The sequence below is a fragment of the Carassius carassius genome, chromosome 34 (genome assembly GCF_963082965.1).
Source record: "Carassius carassius chromosome 34, fCarCar2.1, whole genome shotgun sequence".
In the NCBI taxonomy this organism is placed as follows: Eukaryota; Metazoa; Chordata; class Actinopteri; order Cypriniformes; family Cyprinidae; genus Carassius; species Carassius carassius.
This window is the reverse complement of record NC_081788.1, coordinates 3,728,159-3,734,280: the sequence shown is the minus strand read 5'-3', so window position 1 is coordinate 3,734,280 and position 6,122 is coordinate 3,728,159. Positions and strand designations below refer to the sequence as shown.

Here is a 6,122-nt window from a genome sequence, read left to right as displayed (position 1 = left end):
ATACTCATTTTTAGACAAAGTACCATGATGATTTATGGTTTTAAGTTCCATTTTTAGTAATACTGACTACCATTCATGTACCAAACATAGTGTACCATTCATGTAAACATGGTACATGAATATTGTAATGAGTCAGTACTATGATATAGCATAGTACCACCACAGTACTTCCTGAAAGCATGGTACCATCATAGTCTCTCCAGCTATGTATGTGTCTGTGCATGTCCCCAGGCTCTCCTTTGGTAAAAAACCTAAGTGTTGCCATTCTGCACCTGAGTCAGTCTGGTGAGCTGGATTATTTGCGCAGTAAGTGGTGGGCCAGCAGTTGTATTGCAAAAAATGGCAAGATTGCTCCACTGAAACCCACCAGTCTGAAGGGAATCTTATTACTGGCACTCGGTCTGGGGCTTTTCTTGGCTCTGATGGAACTGGCCGCCAAATCACACAAAGTCACTAACACACTGAAGGTGAGAATATATTGATACAATATTTTTGATCAAGCAGAACTGGTGAATAAAAACATAAAACTGTACTCTGTTTATTTATATTATTTTTTAGTAATAGAAGCATAGCCTATATTCAATCTGCCAAAGATTCAAACATTTAAGACAATGAAGGAAGATAAATTTGATAAATTCATGAAATAACTATGTGGCAAGAAGTGGTCAGATAGGGGACCCATCAAAAGTGGATAGACATCGACTACGCCACCTGGAATATACCGGGACATTACAGCGCTACGAGAGGGCACACGATTCGTGGCCAACAGCCAGGGTGAGCATGGAGAACGAGATAGTATAAAACATTTGCAATTTATTTATATACAACTGTAATGGTTCAAACATTGTTTTGTTTTTTTGGATACAATATAAAACATGCCTTATACACAAGTCTACCAGTTACAAGATGACCAGGAGGAGAAAAATGACCAGCAGGGGCCTTTTGGATTATCACCTCACACCATACCACAAACCACTCAATTGTGAAAGCAATACAATTGGCCAAACACCACACTACCCCAAGTGGACACACTGAAAGTATAAAACCCCCGCTTTAAAAGTTCCTACTCAAATCACATAATTAACTGGTATAAACTAAGACATTCATATCACAACAGTTAAACGGTTACACAACAAACACTAAAAACAAAGCAGCAGTGCAGTGATACTGATGTACATTCGTCTTCAACCAAGGTACTGGAAACCCTTGGAAGTGTAGTTACACCGAGAGAGAATTCCAATGTAGCAAAACACGAGACCACGGCTGCTAGCATGCTAAAAAAGGCCTACTTGCGACACCAACAGGGAGATGCAACAAACCTCGTCCCTATCCTTTGTCCATGACTTTCCACAATGATCTAGTACGCAGGATAATGCATCTGGAGTAATCAAACCATTCCCATTTTAATAGGATCAATCCCAACACTGATAGGTTCATTGGATTTAAACCATTTTAACCAATGACGAAGTAGTAGGAACACTGATAGGTTCCCAGGCTGGCATGACGTCAACCAATCATATCTGGGCTAATACCATAGACTGTAAAAAAAATATGGACGTAGTGTCCATGACGTCACCCATAGACTCCTCAATAGCGGTTTTGAAGCCTAAAGTGCATAGACAGTAAAAGAAATGGACACAGCGACCCCATTGGAACTCAATTGAGACAAGTGAAGCCCATTTTTAGCGTTTTTTAGCACTTCCGTTTCTGACAACCAGACTCAAACTAAGCTTGATGACGTCAGCAACCTGTCTGACAGATGTAAATCTTCTAGTAGCTGTGCGTGAAAACTGCCATCGTTAGTCTTGCAGAGACGGCAAGCTTGAGCGGGGAGTTCTTTGGCTTGAGTGAGCATGAGTAAGTATTCTGATTAATTATTTTGTATAGTATTTTAAAATGTAACGCCAGTACGCCGTATTAAGTCAATTGCCTGCGAGCTTCTCCTCCTGTCTGTACGATAATGCGACAGAGAGTCGAGTGGTTTTGACGCAATCGTTAGCCTATTTTTACAAAAACTGTTTCTACGGGGCCATAATGTAACATAGAAGGTAATGGAGCCCTTTATACATTGTCGTGTATCTTTAGAAATAAATAATGGACAAACGGAGTCTTTAAATCCCTCAGATGTAAAGTTATTCGCTGTCAAAGTGACGCCAAAATGAATGGGAGTCAATCATAGACAGTAAAAGAAATGGACACAGCGACCCCATTGGAACTCAATTGAGACAAGTGAAGCCCATTTTAAGCGTTTTTTAGCACTTCCGTTTCTGACGCGCAGACTCAAACTAAGCTTGATGACGTCAGCAACCTGTCTGACAGATGTAAATCTTCTAGTAGCTGTGCGTGAAAACTGCCATCGTTAATCTTGCAGAGACGGCAAGCTTGAGCGGGGAGTTCTTTGGCTTGAGTGAGCAGGAGTAAGTATTCTGATTAATTATTTTGTATAGTATTTTAAAATGTAACGCCAGCACGCCGTATTAAGTTAATTGCCTGCGAGCTTCTCCTCCTGTCTGTACGGTAATGCGACAGAGAGTCGAGTGGTTATGACGCAATCGTTAGCCTATTTTTACAAAAACTGTTTCTACGGGCCCATAATGTAACATAGAAGGTAATGGAGCCCTTTATACATTGTCGTGTATCTTTAGAAATAAATAATGGACAAACGGAGTCTTTAAATCCCTCAGATGTAAAGTTATTCGCTGTCAAAGTGACGCCAAAATGAATGGGAGTCAATCATAGACAGTAAAAGAAATGGACACAGCGACCCCATTGGAACTTAATTGAGACAAGTGAAGCCCATTTTTAGTGTTTTTTAGCACTTCCGTTTCTGACGCGCAGACTCAAACTAAGCTTGATGACGTCAGCAACCTGTCTGACAGATGTAAATCTTCTAGTAGCTGTGCGTGAAAACTGCCATCGTTAATCTTGCAGAGACGGCAAGCTTGAGCGGGGAGTTCTTTGGCGTGAGTGAGCAGGAGTAAGTATTCTGATTAATCATTTTGTATAGTATTTTAAAATGTAACGCCAATACGCCATATTAAGTTAATTGCCTGCGAGCTTCTCCTCCTGTCTGTACGGTAATACGACAGAGAGTCGAGTGGTTATGACGCAACCCTTACGAAAAATAACCATGGTTTTATTATAGTAAATCTGTAGTAACCCATGGTTTTTTGGCGGGTTGACTACCATTTGTATAACCACAGATTTACTACAAATACCATGGTTATACTATGGTTAATTTAGCAAAACCATGGTTAATTTGTGGTTACCATGGATTAACTATAGTAACCATGGTTTTTTGGTTTTATTTGTAGTAAAACCATGGTTAATTTTTGTAAGGGAATCGTTAGCCTATTTTTACAAAAACTGTTTCTACGGGGCCATAATGTAACATAGAAGGTAATGGAGCCCTTTATACATTGTCGTGTCTCTTTAGAAATAAATAATGGAGTCTTTAAACGCCTCAGATGTAAAGTAATTCGCTGTCAAAGTGACGCCAAAATGAATGGGAGTCAATGGGATGCTAATGCAAGTGAAGTTCTGCTACAAGATGCCGGTGTTACACACCGGCACGCGGCCGACTTCAACTTCCGGTCGACTTCCTTGCTGCCTGCTAAAGTGTGCAGAGCGGGCCGTCGCCATCTTGGCAGCGCGTCACCGCGCGACTCTCCCGGATAATCGAAAATGGGCAAAAGGGCGGGAGCTGATTACTGAAGCCTTGCCCACCTAGCGCGACGGCATTGTCAGCAACGGCAATCCACCTGTCACTCAAGTGGCCACGCCCTTAATTATGCAGAACTTTAAGGCTTAATATAATTTAAACGGATGAGTTATAAAAAAAATTCACCCCCCTCACAGTTGTCATGAAGGGCAAAATTAGCAATATAGACCAAAATAATTTTTTTAACCAGGCTGTAAACATGTTTTTTCCTGCTGTAAAGTTGGGCATTTTAACATGGGGAGTCTATGGGACTGACTCTCTTCTGCAGCCAGCCTCAAGCGGCCAGTCGATGAATTGCAGTTTTAGTCACTTCCTTATTGGCTTCACCAGAGAGAGCGCGAGGTTGCCGCTCGGCTAATACCTTACCCTGCTACTACTATAAACATTTGTAATTTCTCACAGAAGTCCTGCTGCTCTGTGATGTGTGCTGAACTCAGCCAGCGCTTCAGAAGCGGAGAGCCGACGACACCCGAATCCTCTGAGAAACACAAAGCCTAAAAAGCAAAGTCCCAACAAAGCACTGACAGATATACGCATTTAATCACTTAATGTTCATTACGTCCACAAAAAAGCTATTAACTACTAACAAAACTGGGAGTGTGAAAACATTTTATTTGTTGTGCATACTTCAAAACCATGTGGGGTGGCGGGGTCCTGTACACCATTGATTGGGGGGGGGGGGGGGGGGTACAGTATTAACCAAAAGATTGAGAATGCCCTAAATTCTGACCAAACTGAAATATTCAACCTGCTCATCTCTAGATTACTAAGATCAACACTTTTTCTGTTTTAATAGTAGAACAATGTGTGTCATGAGTTTAACTGTGATATTACTCTTTTTTTTTTTTGGAGAAAATTGCCTACAGTTTGAACATTTCCCTTTATTTCTATTATAATTAAATGATGCATGCAAAATTTCTCCCATGACTAACTATATATACACACAGTACCTTGAGAAAGCCCAATTCCTTATTTTGGGTGTCATTGTTTTGTTGTAGAGAATTTTCTTAACCAAAATAAAAAGCTAAAATATGCTGTTTGCATATTTAATACTTGTTACAGTAATACTTTTTGTGTATCAATAATTGCACCTTTAATCATTTTTACCAGTCTTTTGGACTAAGTTTTCTACCTCTATATGCTCTTAACAGATTTGCTCCATGTTTTTGGAGGGTTAGTGAGAGGAAACTTCAAAACATGCCACAGATTCTCTATGAGATCATTTTTTGACCATTGCTACAGTATTCACCTTGATATTCACCTGTTTTGTTTTTAAACCAATCCAGCGTTTATTAAATGTCCAGTCCCTAAAGAGGAACATTAGCTCCTAGCATGATATTAGCATTAGCATGATGTTAGCACTGCAGTACTGCACAGCTTTATTGACCTGCGGCCAGTGGGCTGCAAGAATAAGATTTACGGCACACATAACACTTTGAATTTGAAGTAAAAGGTCCTATCTTGGTCTCATCCGACCACAAAATCTTTTCCCACACTGAACTAAATCACTGTTTTCTTGGCAATTTCACGTGGTATTTTTTGAGTAATGGCATCTTTGTGCCAGCCTCTCACAACAGTGTTGGTCGAGTGGGTCCCCTGTTGAATTCTGCAGGTCTTTTAAAGGGAACGTTGGCCTCTCTGTGGCTTCTCCCACAAGTCTCCTTGATCAAGCAGAGAGAGGGAGTTTTCAGGCCAACAGTGCCACACAAGAACATTACAGCAGTTCGATATTGTGCTGTACCAAATTTATGTATCAGTTTTATGTTAACCCTGACTCTTGGAATGCTCTTTGGTCCTTATTTGCATTATTTGCATGCTAGTTAATTTATTTTCTTTATTTGTTATTTCATAGATGCCAGCTTCTGTAACGGTGGGGGCTATACAGCAGAAATACAACATAATTTTCCCTTTTGGGAAGTTTGTATTATTACAATTATTATAATTAAAAAATATATATCATTAAAATATTTTGAGAAATGCTGTAATTACCCTTTTAGAATATCAATGTGAGATTTTGATATTTACACAGTTAAAACAAGGTTTGATTAAATTATTATATAACTATTGAATTATTATTTTTTTCAAAAAGGTTGGCAACAATAAGATGAAAAACAGCTAAAGGAAATTAATTTCAACAAAAACATTACTCTTTATGTTTTTTTTATTTTAATATCAACTTTCTTCACAAAGCAAACAAAGGATTTTGTGAGAAATTTGGCGAGAAACGGTATTTAACAGGACTTTTGTGTATATTCTAAATATTTACGTTATACATACATTCAACATAAAAGAAAACTGTAATACGTTGATGTTTTATAGTTTTATCTATTATATATGTATGTTTAAAACAAAAATAAAGCGTTTATATTTTATACATTTGGAGCGAATGCGACGACTAGAC

At 39.0% G+C, this 6,122-nt stretch overlaps 1 long non-coding RNA gene across 1 annotated transcript; it reads left to right on the top strand.

Moving 5' to 3' along the window:
• Positions 1 to 4,771, top strand: LOC132115073 (uncharacterized). Its single transcript, XR_009425403.1, has 2 exons — positions 1 to 467; positions 4,124 to 4,771. It is a non-coding gene; the product is annotated as an uncharacterized LOC132115073 (long non-coding RNA).
• Positions 4,772 to 6,122: the final 1,351 nt, after the last annotated feature.